Raw genomic sequence first — 16,936 nt, forward strand, 5'->3', positions numbered from 1 at the left:
AGGGAAGGGAGGCGACGTTTAGCTGCAGCACGCAGTGCCTATTTATATCAGAGGCTCCGGCAACAGTCACCAACGCCGCACGCATTTTGAGCGAACGCGGGCAAAACGCCGATGGCGTCGACAACAGTTCTGCATGTTGCCGATGCTGCTGCATGTCCAAGTTTATACAGCTGATAAAGATAATATCATTACTCCGTATAGCTCTCTACAAGTTTGCTATCGCAATTGATGCTTCGCCTTTCAGGTGAAACTGCGACAACTTTTTAAGAACACTGAACATCGCACCTAATTCAGCATGTATACCACATCAAATTTCAAAGATCAAGCAGTCAATACTAAAACCGAGCGCGTCCCCATGCTACGTCAGATGGAAGCGCCTTGCGCGGGCAGCAGCCTTTTCATGACGGCATGTCGCTAAAAAATCACCGTATATCCACGAAGGGAATGATGATGAGTGGGCGAAGCACCGGGGGATCACTCGGGCACGGCCGCTAGATAAAAAAAATGACAGCAGATCCACGAGGTGAATGATGATGAGTGGGCGAAGCTCCGGAGGGAATCATCGGATCTCCCGCTTAAGGGGACGCTAGCACAAACGCGTTAGAAACGTGCAGTACTCTCTAGTAAGGGGGAGCGGCCACAGCGTCTTACGCAGCCATTTACACATGCCGGAACGTGCACCGCGTTTGCCGACGCCATCACATGACTGCTGAGAGAGTATACCCCCCGTATTCATAAACGCTCCTCGACTTGAACTTGACTTGCCACCGCTTTGGGCAGCGCGTTCGAAACGCGTTCAAGGTAAGGTGGAGAGGCCACAGCGTCTTACACCAGCTTCTTACACGGGCCGTAACGCGCTAGCACAAACGCGTTAGAAACGCGCTAGAAACGCGGCCTTTCGTTAATGTTGGGTATTTATAGCCATCGTGGTGCGTTTGTCCATGTGCGCTTCGTGGCGTAGTGGGCTAACGCCGCGCGCTCGGAAGCGAGGGGTCCCTAGTTCGATTCCGCGCTACAGACACAACTTCGGAATTTTTTTCTCATTTTTCTCAGACTGGTTACACACTACTACTACTACTACGACGGGGACGGAACGGGTGCCACTATAAGGAGCTTCGCCCCTAAAAGGTGCGGCCGGCCGCGTCGGGCGCGTTGCAATGGGAGCGAATGTGACAGCCGTAGTTGCATTGTCGGCCGCTTGGCTGGGCCGAACGGCGCTATATAATCATCGGCGATGGAACGCGCCGTCGGCTGGCACGCGCGACGGCGTTCCGAGCGCGTTCCTGACGCATTTGCTATGACAGCCCCCGACGTGTAGCGCCGCGGCGGATCACACCGTTTTCGATGCAGGCGGCACGACGCACTTTTTTTTGATCCAGCGACCGTGATTCGGGTAACCGTGAATCACCCGTACATGCGAGAGCGCGGGAAGCGGCGGCTAAACGCCGGAAGCGTTCTCTACCTGAGGTTGGTGGCGCCGATGCTCGGTTCAAGCGCGACGCCGGTAAGCGTAAAACCCCTATATATAAAAAGTAGCGACACTCTCCTCCTCCGCCTTCCCTACTCCTGGTTTCTGCTCTCTTTCGCACTCCTTTTTCGACCGTTGCGCCGCCTACACCGCTTGAAACACGTGCACTTGTTCATCTTTCGCCGCTGATCAGATTCGACGATCGCCGACTGTGTTCGTCGCTATCGTCGTGCTCCTCGCCAGTCGGTAGACGCTTCTCGGGCGAAAATGGCGATGGAGCGTGATCGTAAACAAACGCAGCCAGCGCCCGGGAGCTCGACGGTCCACGTGATGCCATTAGGCCAATACCGACGCGGCGTCGGCCTCGGACAGGGTGTGCGAGGAGGCGGCGGCATTCTTCAAAGCGTGACGCTACTTTTTATATATAGGGGTTTTAGGTAAGCGGACCCAGAGGCGGCGAGAGCGGGGGAAGCGGCAGCAAAACGCCGGAAGCGTTCTGTACCTGAAGTTGGAGGCGCCGATGCTCGGTTCAAGCGCGAGCTTCGCGAGCACTCAGCTCCGGGTCCGCTTGCCTACGTTGCCGTTTTGCTGCAGCTTCCCGCGCCCTAGACTCCGGGTCCGCTTGTTGTCTGCGTCGCCGTGCTGTAGCAGCTTTGCGAGCCCTCGACTCCACTTGCAGTTGAGCCGCCACTCTCGCCTTTTCATCCATAGCAGGCGCGCCGTTATCAGAAGCGACCGTTATCATCCATGGCTGAAGAGAGAAAGAGAGCTATAGAATAAAGACCAACTTTAGGGAAGGGAAACTGTAGCTTCCACAGTGGTACGAAAAACCGGCAACGCGCCGAACTGTTGTCGACGCCGTCGGCATTTTGCCCGCGTTCGCTCAAAATGCGTGCGGCGTTGGTGACTGTTGCCGGAGCCTCTGATATAAATAGGCACTTGGTGCCGCAGCTAAACGTCGCCTCCCTTCCCTCCCCCTTCCCCCCCTCCCCCACGGCCTCTCGCGCATCGGAAGAAGGCGCGTTTGCTCTACATATATGGTGATTGTAAAGGAGGAAAGAGACGCCTACTTCTGCAGCCCTTAAGGAAGCACGGCGCAGAACGCGCGTTTGTTCTCCGCCGTGCGTTCACTCCCCGTGAAAGAGCGCGTCCCTCGCGCCCTTTCACTCGCACATACAGCGTTCGGCGGCGCGCGGCCGCGATTTCATCTCCATTGACGTCATACGGAACCTCACGGCGACGGCGACGGCGACGGCGACGCCGACGGCAGAAATCTGCTTTTGAGTGTCCATATAATTGCTATCGCAATAATAAAAAGCGGCAGCGCACGGAACTCACTGGGGTACCCGACAGATGGCGCTGCTCAAAGAGGAAGCGGAAATCTATTTTTTTTTTGCAAAATCCAATATAGCCGGCGCTCTTTGGCCATACTTGGCCCTTGCGCCACTAAACACTATACATCATCATCATCCAATATAGCCGATTTTTACCGATCGCGTACGCTGGTACGCGCCGCGCTCGCCCGGCTGGCGTTGCGGCATGCCTCAGTGCCTTGGCTGCCGCTTTGCTGGTACGTTCTAATTGCTAGGAGACCAAAGAACCTCTACTGACGCCCATACAAACAAGTCACAAGTGAGTGAACAGGACGTACGACTTTATTAGTCGAAGACAAGCAGTGCACCTTCTCGTCCAAGAGCATCGCTGGAATTATTAACGCGGGCTCGTAAACCTTCGTCCTCGCATGTGGCGGTCTGGTAACGAGCGACAACCAGCAGTGCAAGCAGATTAGACAGTGGAAGAGAAGTTTTGACTGCCTCAGAAATTGAAAAAAAAAAACAATTTCGCAATATGAAATGCAAAAAGCTGTGATATATATTGTAATGGTTCGTGACTGCACAACACATGCAAATGTACACTGTTTGTTCTAGGGAGCTTAAGCAGCATGTCAATAAGCAAATATTGCTACTGTCCATAAAACTGATGTCTGCCTAACTACAAAGCGTTTCAACACCTGAAGTATTATTAGGATCACAAATGAGAAGATTATTGCGCTCGTTTATACACTAGAAGATATCACACTGCTGGTTCCACAAGCAAATGCATGAAAGACATGAATGTCATGTGTTAGAACTGATGCACTCTTTTTGTGCACGAAAACGATGCACCGCTTCACTACTGCAAAAATAAATACCGTAAGGTAAACCAAACTAAACAGCAAGAACACCTGGAACCAACAAGTACTGAAATATGGGTTAATTATTATGCGTGCAATTGTTTCATACATTAAATTCAACACTTTCACTTCAGTTTACCAAAGGGCTATTCGGTTTTGTGGACGAAAGAAGTTGCCGGCAAACTCGAAGAAAAAAAAAACATCGATAAGGCTACTCAGTCGCTAAAGACCACGGCTACAACGAGATGAAAAATGTGACGCGCGTTCCGATACCGTTCTCTCTCTTTCGTGATTGTGTGTATAACGACGGCCTCGCAACAAAAGTTTATTTCAGAAACGGCAACGGAGGGTCCTGACTACCCATATGTAATGCAGGATCTAGTTTGTTAACTTGTCTCCGCCTGTGAATTAACGAGACAAATATTAAATAACGATTCAAGCAGCAATGTTAAACAACACACCGGTATTGCCATCCTCAGTGGCAGCAGAATCCGGCTCCCGCTTCGATGCATACTTGCTCCGCATGGCTCACGACCAAAACCTAGCTTTCGGGCTTACATCTCCGTTCGCAAACCCGTCACTTCACCCCAAGTTAAATAACGCGAGGTGTTGAAGCGCAATAAACTGGTTTTAGCACAAATAAGCAAACAGGATAAGTGTACCGACCAATTAATCCGTGCTTGCCGTGTACCCGAAAATGCAGGTAAAATTTTTAAAACCAGGCGAGAGGTCACGTGGTAAGTCGATGATGATGAACGTTATTTTGTGTTTATAATGGCTAAAGAAATGGTGTTACTACTCAAGAGTAGGATCTACAATTAGGAATAATAATTTTGTACTCTTTGTCATAGAATAAACACTTCGATAAGTGTGGGAGTAAGTTTGTAGGTTGAAATTGCGCTTACTACGGCGCCTCTAGCGGGAGACTTCGGCACCCGCCGGGGCAACCTTTTGGTGACGTACTACGCTTGGTGTATTAGCCGCGCCCGGTGCGGTCGATTTTTTCGCCCTCTGTGGTCATTTGTTGAACTTGAGAGTGTGCGGGCCCTGAGAGAGCGCGCGTCGGGAACGAACGCCCTTGTGCATCGCAGCGCCCCTAGCGGACTACATGCAAACCAGAGGTACGGACGAGAGAGAAAGAGCGCGCGTCGGGAACCATGGAGGTAAAAAATACTAGGAGGGAGCGTCACGTGATTCCGCTAGCCTCGGCAAGCCAACCTCCTCTGAAGCCACCCCTCCCTCTCTCAAGGGCCCCGTGCGCGGTGCCTTATGGGGCGGAAAAGGCCCACAAGGTTGCCGGAACATTCGTGATTGTTTGGTACGTGGTAACTTTTAGTGGCGCCTGCCGTCACTGGCTTGGAGGCCCGTATGCGGGTGGTGGTGTTCTGCTACTGCGCGCGTCGTTCTTCGCTTCAAATGCGATGCCTTGAAACGTGGAGCAAGACTGGGGCGTCTGACTCATGAAGACATACAATTTTCAATGCGTCACTTGCGCTTACCACCGCGGTTAGTGGAGTTGCCAGCGCTCGCGGCTCGAAACCCGTCCAGACGCCCGAGTGTGGTCTATTTTTCCTACGTACTCAAGTTTCGTCAAATCAGCCGTTGTGCACCTTAAACTGTGGTGCGTATTATCTTGCTAATTTTTCGTCCCGCTGTCTTGCACCTAGAAAGAAACGAGATGTTTTGAGGGTCACTTTTTTTTGTCGCATTTTCGCTTAATAAAAGGCTGCAGGTGTGCGTGTTTTATTTTGAGAGAAATAATTTTTGTCACGCTGTCTTGCACCTAGGAAGAAACGAGATGTTTTGAAGGACACTTTTTTGTCGCATTTTCGCTTAATAAAAGGCTCTCGTGGGCGTGTTTCATTTTGAGAGAAATAAATAGCATTAGCCTGCATTCTAAACGCCGAAGTGATCGCCGTTTATTCAGATTTACGTGTACTATTTTGCAAGATTGTGTGGTGCGACGACGCTGTTGAGACGCGCCTCGGGGATCCATTTTCGTTATATAATAAAGCAAATGGACGGGATTTGTGCATTATCTAGAGTTTATTCAGCTGTTTCCGAATGCGAGTATAGCCAATTATGTCCTAGAATTAAACACTGCCAGGGGGACCCTTCTTCCTCTGCTAGTGTGAAACGGCATGAAAAGTGAATACATAGCGGCAAGGGACAAAATGGCAGCATTCATTTGCACTTGTGGATTCATTGTGTTGCTGGTGTACTTGTACTATGGAAAGCACATTTTTATGACAACAGTAATTGTTTCATTCTTTATTCAGTGTTTATTGCACCTATAGAAGCCAGAAGATTTCACACAAATACAGAAGGAAGCCACATTTACAATTTAAATGAAGTACATTGCAAAGATAATACACAAAAGAAAATTATAAACAGCAAGTAGGAAAACTTATTGTGCCCCTGCTCTTCGGTATCAGTATTAGCATACTTGTATGCCACAGGGCATTTGTATAATAATGTTATAAAAAGTAAACTATATCACACGTAGTATTGATACCTTTAATAAAACTGGTCAATGGGATCAGCTGTCCTTGAATGTAGCTGCAGTTTTGCTTACAATGCCTTGTATGCAACGCCTTCAATACAGGGCTATAATTGTATAATATTTACATCTGCGCTGTCCTCACAAATATTGAAAGGCTTCGGTGATTGTGCTTGTCAGAAAAGTAAGCAATACATATGCAGAAATTAAAAAAGAGTGGTAGTTCACAAAGTCAAAGTTGAAACAATTGATGTGAGGTCAGACCCACAAAGTAAGTATGTCAACATTAAAATACAATGCATTTTGCTGCAAGTAGAATTTACAACAAAGCTTATGTTGTATCACATACCTATAAAAAAGTTAGCACCGTCGAAGCTGAGCCAACACACCACAATTAGGACGCGACGGCTCTATTACGTTGTGAACCTCAAATGAATGAATATTTCACGGTATTTAAAACACTCATTGAGTGGTATACACCAAATTTTTGTGGTTACAGTGAATCTGGCATCATAAAAGGCTATTTTAAAGCAAGTGAACAGAGTGAGCACATTAAATTATTTAAATAGTAACACCAACAGTATTCCAGGTGGCAGTGGCAAATTTCCACAAAGGTCAGGTAAAAGACATACAGGATAAACATTAAAAAAACATTGTCATCCTCAAGCGTATACCTAGCTCACACATAATCCATTGAGAGCATTCACAGCATGTCCATGTCATCACACAGTTCGCTCTAGTGAAAGGTAGGCCAACTAACCTACCGTCATTGTCCACACTGTTTAGCTTGGGCTGAACAGAACAATTGTTTAAGCATAATTTGCATGCAGGCGATTCAAGCTACAGCATTCAGCAAGACAACAAACATGCACTTGCAGAATTTACAATAAGGTATCACATTTTCTCTCTATAAAAGTTTGATATCTGCATACAACGCTCTTGAACAATATATGCACTTTACAAAGTCACTCAAAAAACAAATAAATGCCTTAACATAAAACCTGGTGGGACAGCTCAAGTTGATGGATGAAGGAATTAATTGTGTGGGCCATCCATGAACATAATTCACCCACGAGAAAACTTGTGTAGCAAGTCTTCCAGTACTGCGAGCCGCAGGCACCCAAGCTCAGACACATTGCCTGGGTCAGCAGAGTAACCATGATCCTGTAAAATTGCTTCTGTGAGTGGTTCACTGGCTGCAGGGCTTCTCTGAGCTGCAGTGAGGTTAATTACATCGATGGAGTATGGTTTTATTCAAAGGAGCGTACAAAGAGAATTTCGATGTGTTCCAATAGAAAGCAATTTCCGCCATCAATGTCCTTGACCTCATTACGAACTATCAGACGCTTCAATGCTGCTGCAAACTGCTTTGCTGTTGGGTTGTCATTGCAGCCCCCAAATGATTTTATTGCAGCAAAAAAGTAACTCAAGGTGGTCCTGACTGAGCTTGGAAGTCGAAAGATATGCCAATAGGTCATTTTCTGTAACCAAGTGGTTGTATAGACGGTTGTCTAAGCACACCACAAAGCGAATGAAGCCTGTCTTTTGGGTGGTCCCTGTCATTAGTTTACCAGCTGCAGACTCCCTAAGCGAGCAAAAGTAGGCCATAAGTTCTTTGACATACGCAGTGACAGGAGTCACATTTTCAGGACACAGCGGTCCTTTCTATTCTTCTTGCCTTGAATGTCTTGAATTTAAAATGTCAAATGCGTTGTTGACATGTCTGATAAACTCTTCTGTTGGCAAGGAATTTGAAAACTTTGAATTTTTTGAGCTCTGCAGTCACTAAGAGCATCTGCTACCGATTGACTAAACGTTTGAGCCAACAATGAGACTTTCATGGGCTGGTTTTTCCAGGTAATATGTGCTTGTCTAAGTTTGTTTGCCAAATGTAGGCCCTCTGTGTACTGGATTTCATGCAGCTCATCAATGTGTTTCAACAATATGAACTGTTTGTTCGTATCACAATAGCCTTTTTATCAAACAGGGTGTGCCGCAGTAGCTTCAACATGTGACAGGGATCCGACATGGCAAAGAAAAGTTTTTTTTTTGTCACTGGATGTGGAAAAGAAGCATCCAGCTCAGTCAGGTCCATCTTGCAGCCAAGGCTGTGCAGCAATGACAAATTCGCTGCAGCGCCATCGCAGGTCAAACTCAAAATGTGTGCACCTTTTTCGTGAGTGAAGCTAGCAGCTTGCAGCACCAAATTGCGCCTCTGCTCACCACCAAGGCCATGCACTAGAAAGTAGCCAATCGGCAGCTTCCATCTGCCATTGATTGCAACAAGCATTAAAACAAATGCATCTTAGGCAACTGGAAAGCTGTCATCATTGACATCAATGCCCATGTCAACATATCCATGGAAGCTTATCCCATCCCACACTACTTCTTTGAATGGCCATCTCATCCACAACCAGATTGCATAATGTGGAGAGCCGTGCTTTACCTTGATAGCCAATGCAGTCATTGCCTCTTTTGAAAAGTCAGCAGCCCTATCAATGGATTGATATCATTTACACAGTGTCTTTGGATGCAGGAGGCATGTGTTGAAAACAGCTCGTACATATCTGTATGCTCTAGGGGAATAAAAATGCAAAGTCAGTGCAAATGGCCTGAGCTCTGGCGAGTAAGCGGGTGACATTGCTGGCACCAGACTTATGTGGCAGTTGACGCATGAGCAAGTCTTTTTTTGCCCCACCAAGACTCTGCAATATGGCGACATCCTCATTTCCTAGAATGCGATTGTCAGATAAATCTTCTATGACATTTTCGAGATGAGCAACCTTTTGAAAAAGGTGTTGATGGGATTGCCGTAGAGTCTTCATCTTCTTCTTGGTCGCAGTTTGTAATTGTGTAACGCCATACTTCATGCCTCAGAAAGGCCTTTTCAGGTGCGTCTTCTGCTGGCTGTGGCTGCAAAATATCACGCGCTGTAATAGGTGCATGAGCGACCAACATGACACAAAGCACGTACGCAGAACAAAGTACTTCATTATTGTGGCATACACTCTTGTGCAAGTTATGACGAATATGCTAAATTTTAGGTCATTACATTGCTCACGACGGTTTCCGTTTACACTTTTGTGAAGTTAAAAACTGTGGGGGAATAAAACTGCCATCCACACGAGCTTGGTAGTGCCACTTAATTTTGTTTGTTTATTTATTTGCTAAATACTGCGGCCCATCTGGGCCCAGGCAGGAAATGTAGAAGTACAAAACAACTAACACAGAAGAGGCCAATGTAGCATAGTTCAATGAGAGATGTTTTAAAGAAGCCTTTTAGTTTGAGTGGGCAAAATATACTGAGCTCATATATCACGGCTCATTGTGACCGATCGAACATATAAAGAGCATAGAACATTGTGAAAAACCTGTTGGTCTTCTAGTTATTGTGTCATTTGAATGGAAAAGAAAAATTGAAAAAGGATTATTGGCCGATAATTGGTGTTTAATGCAAACCCTGAGGAAACTCATACCGCTGCGAACAAATATGAATATTTCAGTATTTAATTAGATGGTGGCCATGATCATAAATGTTAGTGTCCAAGTGCAGTTCACTGAGTGACATTTATTATGCTTGAGCTATTAAACAGTTGCCACGAAAATATATGCCACTTCACTTGCAGCTACCTAAGGAAACAAGTATGTAAAAATTGTAGTGGTCGAGTATTATACTCACCATAGTATGCCTTGCTGTTCGAGGTGTCGCTGGGTTGTGTGCAGGCAGTGCTGCAGAAGCTTCACCCTTGAGCGTCCTGGAGGGCCTTGGACTGGGAGACTGGACAAAATAGACCAAGTGCAATGAGGAGGGACTGCTTACTGCAACATAACTTCAAATTGCTGACCGTGCAAATGAAACACCAGATGCACAGTTGAAGCTAGAACCCGGGACTAATAGCAACACCATTGGCTTAATTTAAAATTTAGTTTAAATTAGTTTAAATTTAAAGATTAAATTAGTAAAATTTAGTTAAATTAGTTTAAAACGAGCAGAATATTCTCTACAAAATTATTGTTCTTGGCAACTATTGCAAAACTTGGTATGTTATGTGAAGACTAATCGTTCATGGTTTCTTCAATTAATTAGTTTTATTGCAATTTTGATTGTTTTCAGCCACAAGAAATACATACAAAATTCGGTCAATAATAATTTTTATAGCAGGAAATGTAATTCTTCGACAATAAATAGTTTCACATCGTACCTTTTTAGGAGTGTACGCTAGCTGATTTAAGTACTTTAAAGAGAAATAAATGTTTAACACTTAGTGGGAATTATGACAAAGTTGAAAAAAAATAGCTTGAATAGTATTGCACCACTATTTCGTCAGTTATAATTCACACGAGCACGTAGTCACTAACGATCGCGAATATTGCAGTTCCATTTTCATAAATAAAAGAAACGTTCATTGTGCTTACCTATGGAAGGACAGGCCATCGCGCCGATTTTCTGTTCGATTAGGGCATCCTGGCACAAAACACTTCATCACGCAGGTGCGCCTACTGCTGACGGGAGTTCTCGCCGGTCTGCTAAGAGGCCGAAGACTTTGAGCAGATCTCGAGCAACAGTGTCGACTGCGCTACGGGCCGGCACGGCCCTAAATATGTTCGGAGTCTCCGGCTCGCCAGTCCATCCTTGGGCACATGACGGGACGCATTTTTTCCCCGTAGGGACAGTCGCTTCGGATCCTGTACGCTCGCTTAATCGCGTGCACATTTTGCGGGGGCGAAAGGCATCATTGTTTCCCAGAAGACGTCGTCAAACGCAACGAATCGTCGTCGGAAGGGCGGCTTGGTTGCCTTCACACATTTGCAGGGCGAAAGGTTCCCTCGTTTCCCTGAAACCACACCGAAACGCAACCAGTCGTCCTTGAGGTGGTCCTCCCGGCTTGTTCGGCGCAATGCCGGTTAACCGACGCCTTCGTTCGCAACAGCCTTGGCGCCTGTCTGCTAATTAGGCGGCGAGACTCAACTGCTTCACACACTCGAATTCCTTCACTAACCTCGGCGCGCGTTTGCCACGCTGAGTATGTGCGCATATTCCGAAACCCCCGCAGCAGACGAAACCGAAGCCACCGAAGCGAGCCGAGTAAAATCCACCGCTTGCCTATCACGTGAGGGCCTATTTCCCATCATTCCATTCCTCTAAATTTTTTATGACTAGGCTTCAAGATTGTCACGTGACGCTCCCTCCTAGTTTTTTTCCTTCCTCCATGTCGGGAACGAACGCCCTTGTGCACCGCAGCGCCCCTAGCAGACTACATGCAAACCAGAGCTACGGACGAGAGAGAAAGAGAGCGCGCGTCGGGAAAGAACGCCCTTGTGCACCGCAGCGCCCCTAGCGGTCACCATGCAAACCAGAGCTACGGACGACGAGGGACAAGGTTTGACCCTAAAGTGCTTCGCCATTAAAATGTAGCACGCAGTCAAACATGCTCGCCAGGCAAAGCTTGCCATGTCAGTACCTGCGGTAACTGGCCGAGACGTTCAGTTTCAAACTTCCTCGCACTTTTGGCATGTGGTGTTTCCGTCTAATATCATGGCGAGACCGCCTTTCCTGCGCTCACGGCATGCTCAGTTCAAATATCCCTTGGATTTACGGTTGAAAATTGATTATAAATATCTCGATATTGCGTGGTTTAAAAGATTTAATAAAGTGAGATCGCCTTACAATCTGACTGCCTCCAAATTTGCCATTTAAAGAGCGGCTCTTAAGGCATTACTAATAAAGGTAAATATACACGTTTTGTTCATTACTTTTCTGAAGCTCACGAATTTAGCGGAAAAGATAGTTCACCTCAAATAGGAACTTCTCTGCAAGAAAGCCAGGTTCGCTGCGGTTCTTTTTTGTTTTGTTTTTTCAGTTATTAACATTTAGAGAAGGCTATTCTGCATTAGTGCATTTCAGTTATGGTCGGTGTCCGCTGCAGCTTCCTACCCATTTTTCTTTTTATAAGGGCATTTGTTTATCAGCTTGTCCTCAAGAGTGACATTGTGCCTTAGTTAAAAGTATCATTGGGTCTTCATAACTAGGTGTGCACTATACCAGAAGCCTGGGAACCTCATTCTTTGAATAAGCACCAACCCTTAGCTGCTATGACCACCGTATTACATGATAAATTTCACTCAAATGCTGAACTCCATCGTTATATATATGTAAGCAACCTGCTACAAGGTTATATATATATATATACATATAACGCAATGAGGGATCAGGAACGGAATCACAACCGATTTTGTACTTTGTGTGAAGAGAAAGCGTGCACCAAAATTTTCATTGAGCCTCTGTCCGGCTGATACCGATTAGGTATTGCCTACTTTACTGCCATATTACAGCCCGCAGGAAACAATCTATATATTCTTTGACAACTGTTATTACTAGTGATTTTCAGTCTGTGTACGCAGTGCTCGCCTCATACACTGATTATACAATTCTAAGTCCACTAGAATGAAGAAACCTTTTGAACTTGTGTCTTGTGCGCTTGGAGTGGGTAAAATAAAATGGCCGACCAGTATGGTCGTATATCGCTTGATTCACGAGTTATACCACTACAACAAAATATAACAGGTTTTTGTTTCGAAATTCTGAAAAAAACTGAGAATAATAAAAATCAATAATAACCACTTTGTTTTGGGATGGAACAGTCAACGGTATCACTAATGAAAATTCGAATCGGACTCAGTCGTGGTCACTGACTCCCGGGAGACATGTTGCATGTTTCTTAAGGGGCACGTGACTGCGGCTAGCCTCGCGATAATCCCCAAATCGTTCAACCACCGCCATCGCCTACTCTGGTGCCCGGGACATTCGGGGGTACAGGGGAACGAACAGGCTAACGCTTTAGCTCGAGCGTCTACTTACCGAGCGATGGCGTCCTCTTCGAACCCCAACCCCTCACACTATCCCTCACAAAATCCCATCAATTTAAATGCAAAAGACATCCTTGCTCATCAGCGCGGAGTCCGCAGAAAATACCCGCCGCCTCACCCACAACTTAGCGGGGAAGAGGCCGCCGATTGGCGCAAAATACAGACCGGGGTATTCCCCCATCTAAAACTGCTAAATGCCATGTATCCCACCCGCTATAGGGCCACATGCCCTTGGTGCGGTGGCATACCTACACTAATACATGTGACCTGGGAGTGTAGTAAGCACCCTCATAGGCCCACTAATAATATCTCAATGGAGCAGTGGGAGGCACAGCTCGCCCGTTCCGACTTGGCAGGACAAAAGTCCTTAATTAGCCAGGTCAGGCAGGCGGCAGAGGCCAGTGGGGCCCTGGACTGAGGGGCTCCGACCACCGCTATACTTCAAATATTTTCCAGCCAAATAAAGTTTCCCGCGAAAATTGCACTGCCATATGTCAGTGTTAGCCTTCTGACCACAGGCTTCTGTTGCGCCGTTCCCTGTCTGCCATGTCTTAAAGATCATGAAACTGATATTTTGATTACCCTGAAAAAAACGAACGTTTCACTCCTACAATTACAAGCTTTTACAAATGCTCACAATAATGTCTGAGGTCTCTGCATTGTGCTTTAGGCACAGGAATGTAGGAAGAAAAAACGCCATTTTCTGTTTCGGAAGAACGCCTTGGGAATTTATAAGATGAATACATGCATGTCACAGCAGTGCCATGCGAATTTTAATTTATTCTATTACTTCGAAATATGCCATCTATATGTAAATCAGATATTTATTATTACGAAAAGACTACCTAAATACCGCATATTGTGCATTATTATGTAAAGCCACGCAACACATTGTTATACAAAGCATGACAAACAATATTTACCTGAGTGCACTGTGACCAACTGGCCAGCCCAGCTGAGTCTTGCAGTTGCTGTGCACAACAAGGCATGCTAAGGTGAGCCATGAGTCAAAACTGCAGAACTAGCACTTAAATGACCTGTCAGAGCGCGACGACACCGAAAACACCTCTATTATTATCGGGTATTTGTCGCCGCTTCCCCGCCAATCGTTAGTAATAACTCTTTCCATCTATTGTCACTTGTGGCTGCACCCAAGCTTTTATGTTTATACCACTACATCACGGCTGTCGAATAATTTCCTGATTACGTCACCGGCTATGACGGCTGTCTTAGTTTGTACGGAAAGACGCATTTGCGGTTCCATACCATTATCCTCTAGCATTTACGACATCACTGGTTCTGATAGCGGCGGATATCTTCACATTGGGAATTTTACGAACGTTTTTAAATGTAGCAATACGCTTCTTTATATTTTTTACGCACGAACTTCAAAAACTTGGAGTATGCTTAAGCTTCGCCTTCAAGAGTGGAACGCGATAGCGTTATTGGACGCCGTTGACACCGACACCGTATTTTGGGCAACATGGGGCCCGATCAAAATTTGGAAAGGCTCGGTTTTCAACCTTCCCCTCAATGTTGCCTAGAACTAAAGTACAGGGAAACACCATCAGAATTGGAGGACGCTTAAATAAAAAATATAAAAAGGTGCCAGGGCCTAGGCCCTAGCATCTTTTTATATTTTTTTTAAAGCTTCCTCTTTAAGAGTGGAACGCGATAGCATTCAAAGATCCTTGGCTGCTTATCAGTCTTTTTTCTCGTACATTCAAATTACAATCCGATGCTACACGTCTGTAGAATGGGTTTAAGTCGTAGTTCAAGATTTTCCCGACGAATTTTGCTTTGAGAAATTCAATTTTTTCACTAACGCCTTGCGCCACGCGAAGGGCCTGCCCTGTCGGGGTTGTTTGGGATGATGTGGTTCAGCATGATTATTTCCGCCAGACGCCGATATTTACGCCGACGCCGAGACCGACGCCGATACCGGATTTTCTGCGACACGTGGCCCTCAACGCTGTCGCGTTAAAAGTTCTCTTTGTGCATTCTGCCGAAAATCCGCAGCAGTATTGCCTCACATTCGTTCAAGAACACACAGTAAAGCTACCGCTGCGAACATCACCTGTGGCTAAGCAAGCACATTCCCAATATACCGTATTCAATCTCGCTACAGCTGTAAGGCCCTATTTCCACGCCATCGTATTATTGCTTCTAAATTTATACAATACAGGTAATCCTCAGAGGCATCGTTCAAGTTTTTATGTTTAAAGGCCGACCACATGGAAGCGAAACTTAATGACGAATTTCAGTCGGCGGCACGGCAGCGTTCCTTCGTCGTGCTGCACCCACATGCAACGAAAAACAGACGGTCGCCGCCAGGCCGCCGCCGCCATGATTTCAGTGTTGCTAGAAGCGCTGGTAGCGCCATCTAGTTAAGTCGCCTGCAAACGCACACTTTTAGATACCATAAATTTACATCAAAATTTTCTATATAGCCATCCGATCTTTCTGAAGAATATACGGAAAGAACTTCAAACGTTGTCCGTGCCTACGTGCCACGTGTAAGTGCTTGCTTTTTGCATAATACTTTGAATGTAGCAACATGGCGGCGCCTTTGCGGTTCCCGCTTTTTCACCCACCTTTTCCTCTATAATTAGTATACTAACTCTATGCACGATGTATGATGCACCGAAATTCAGGTTGTTGTAGAATACAACGTGAAACATTCGACGTCTAACAATGACGTCTCAAAACAACGCTAAATAACGTTTACATAGCTGTGTAAATTATTCACATTCGCCAAGTGGCTGATATTTGAGCACTGCAAGTATACAGGGAAAACTATATAGCTCTAGTCTGGTAGGTAACACGCGTAATTTTGATCTTGAGACCCCCTGATATATAAATCTTAGGTGAGTTGGATATTTATTAGCCAAGACCACGATGCCGAGGCCTACCTTCAATTATACTCATAAAGCCGTGAAATTTTCTGGCTATACATCTGGAAATACAGGCATACGTAAGTCAATAGAGTTTCACTATATAAATATATAATGTATATAGATATAGGTAGTTTGACGCGGCTGAATCCTGTGCTTGTATGCCGAACTTCAAACTTGCACAAATATCTACCATAGAGAAGGCGAGTTGCGTGCGTCACAGACAAGAATAAATTGCAAATGATTTGTTTGATCAACAGCTTTCTTGAGATACCATCACAGAACCATAAATATATGTAAGCTCAACATTTTTTTTTTACAATATTGCATTCGTTAAAGGTGTAGTCTCTTATCTTGCCCCGCTTCTAAACCCAAACAACGTAACTAACATTGTCCGCTTTTTGGCCGTAATCCTCTTCTTCTTTTCTGGGGTTTTACGTGCCAAAACCACTTCTGATTATAAGGCATGCCCTAGTGGAGAGCTCCGGATTAATTTTGACCACCTGGGTTTCTTTAACGTGCACTACAACGCAAGCACACGGGCGTTTTTGCATTTCGCCTCCATCGAAATGCGGCCGCCGCGGCCGGGATTCCACCCTTCGACCTCGTGCTGAGCAGCGGAACGCCTGAGATACTGAGCCACCGCTGCCTGAAGAAGGCACGTAAGATTTTAATGAAAAAGCAGGCAAGAAAAAACAAGTTTCTGATCTTTAGTGTGGGAAGATGCTGATTTCGTAGTTGAGAATTTGTATCCACGGTAATCACGTACGTTTGCACTCCTTTTTTTATTGTTTGATAAGTAAAAAGATAAAAACAAGTCCGCCAGTTGCGATACTCCTTAATGCGAAATTTGAGCGCAGCTGTACACGTGTTTTCATTTCGTAATATATTAAGGCAAAGAGTTTGAAACCGAAATCACCGCACCGACTGGCAGTGGGCCACTGCCATCAACACCTTCACCAAGGGTGGGGCTTTATGGGAACGCTGGAATGATAAGCAGCATTGGAGCCAACTGTTGACGAAGACTACGAAGA

At 45.8% G+C, this 16,936-nt stretch overlaps 1 long non-coding RNA gene across 1 annotated transcript; it reads right to left on the minus strand.

The window, feature by feature from the left end:
• Positions 1 to 7,425: 7,425 nt before the first annotated feature.
• On the minus strand, positions 7,426 to 11,319 carry LOC125940007 (uncharacterized). Its single transcript, XR_007463235.1, has 3 exons — positions 10,558 to 11,319; positions 9,821 to 9,919; positions 7,426 to 9,054 (listed from the first exon to the last, which is right to left on the minus strand). It is a non-coding gene; the product is annotated as an uncharacterized LOC125940007 (long non-coding RNA).
• Between the last annotated feature and the right edge of the window lie 5,617 nt (positions 11,320 to 16,936).

The sequence above is a fragment of the Dermacentor silvarum genome, chromosome 9 (genome assembly GCF_013339745.2).
Source record: "Dermacentor silvarum isolate Dsil-2018 chromosome 9, BIME_Dsil_1.4, whole genome shotgun sequence".
NCBI classification, from domain to species: Eukaryota; Metazoa; Arthropoda; class Arachnida; order Ixodida; family Ixodidae; genus Dermacentor; species Dermacentor silvarum.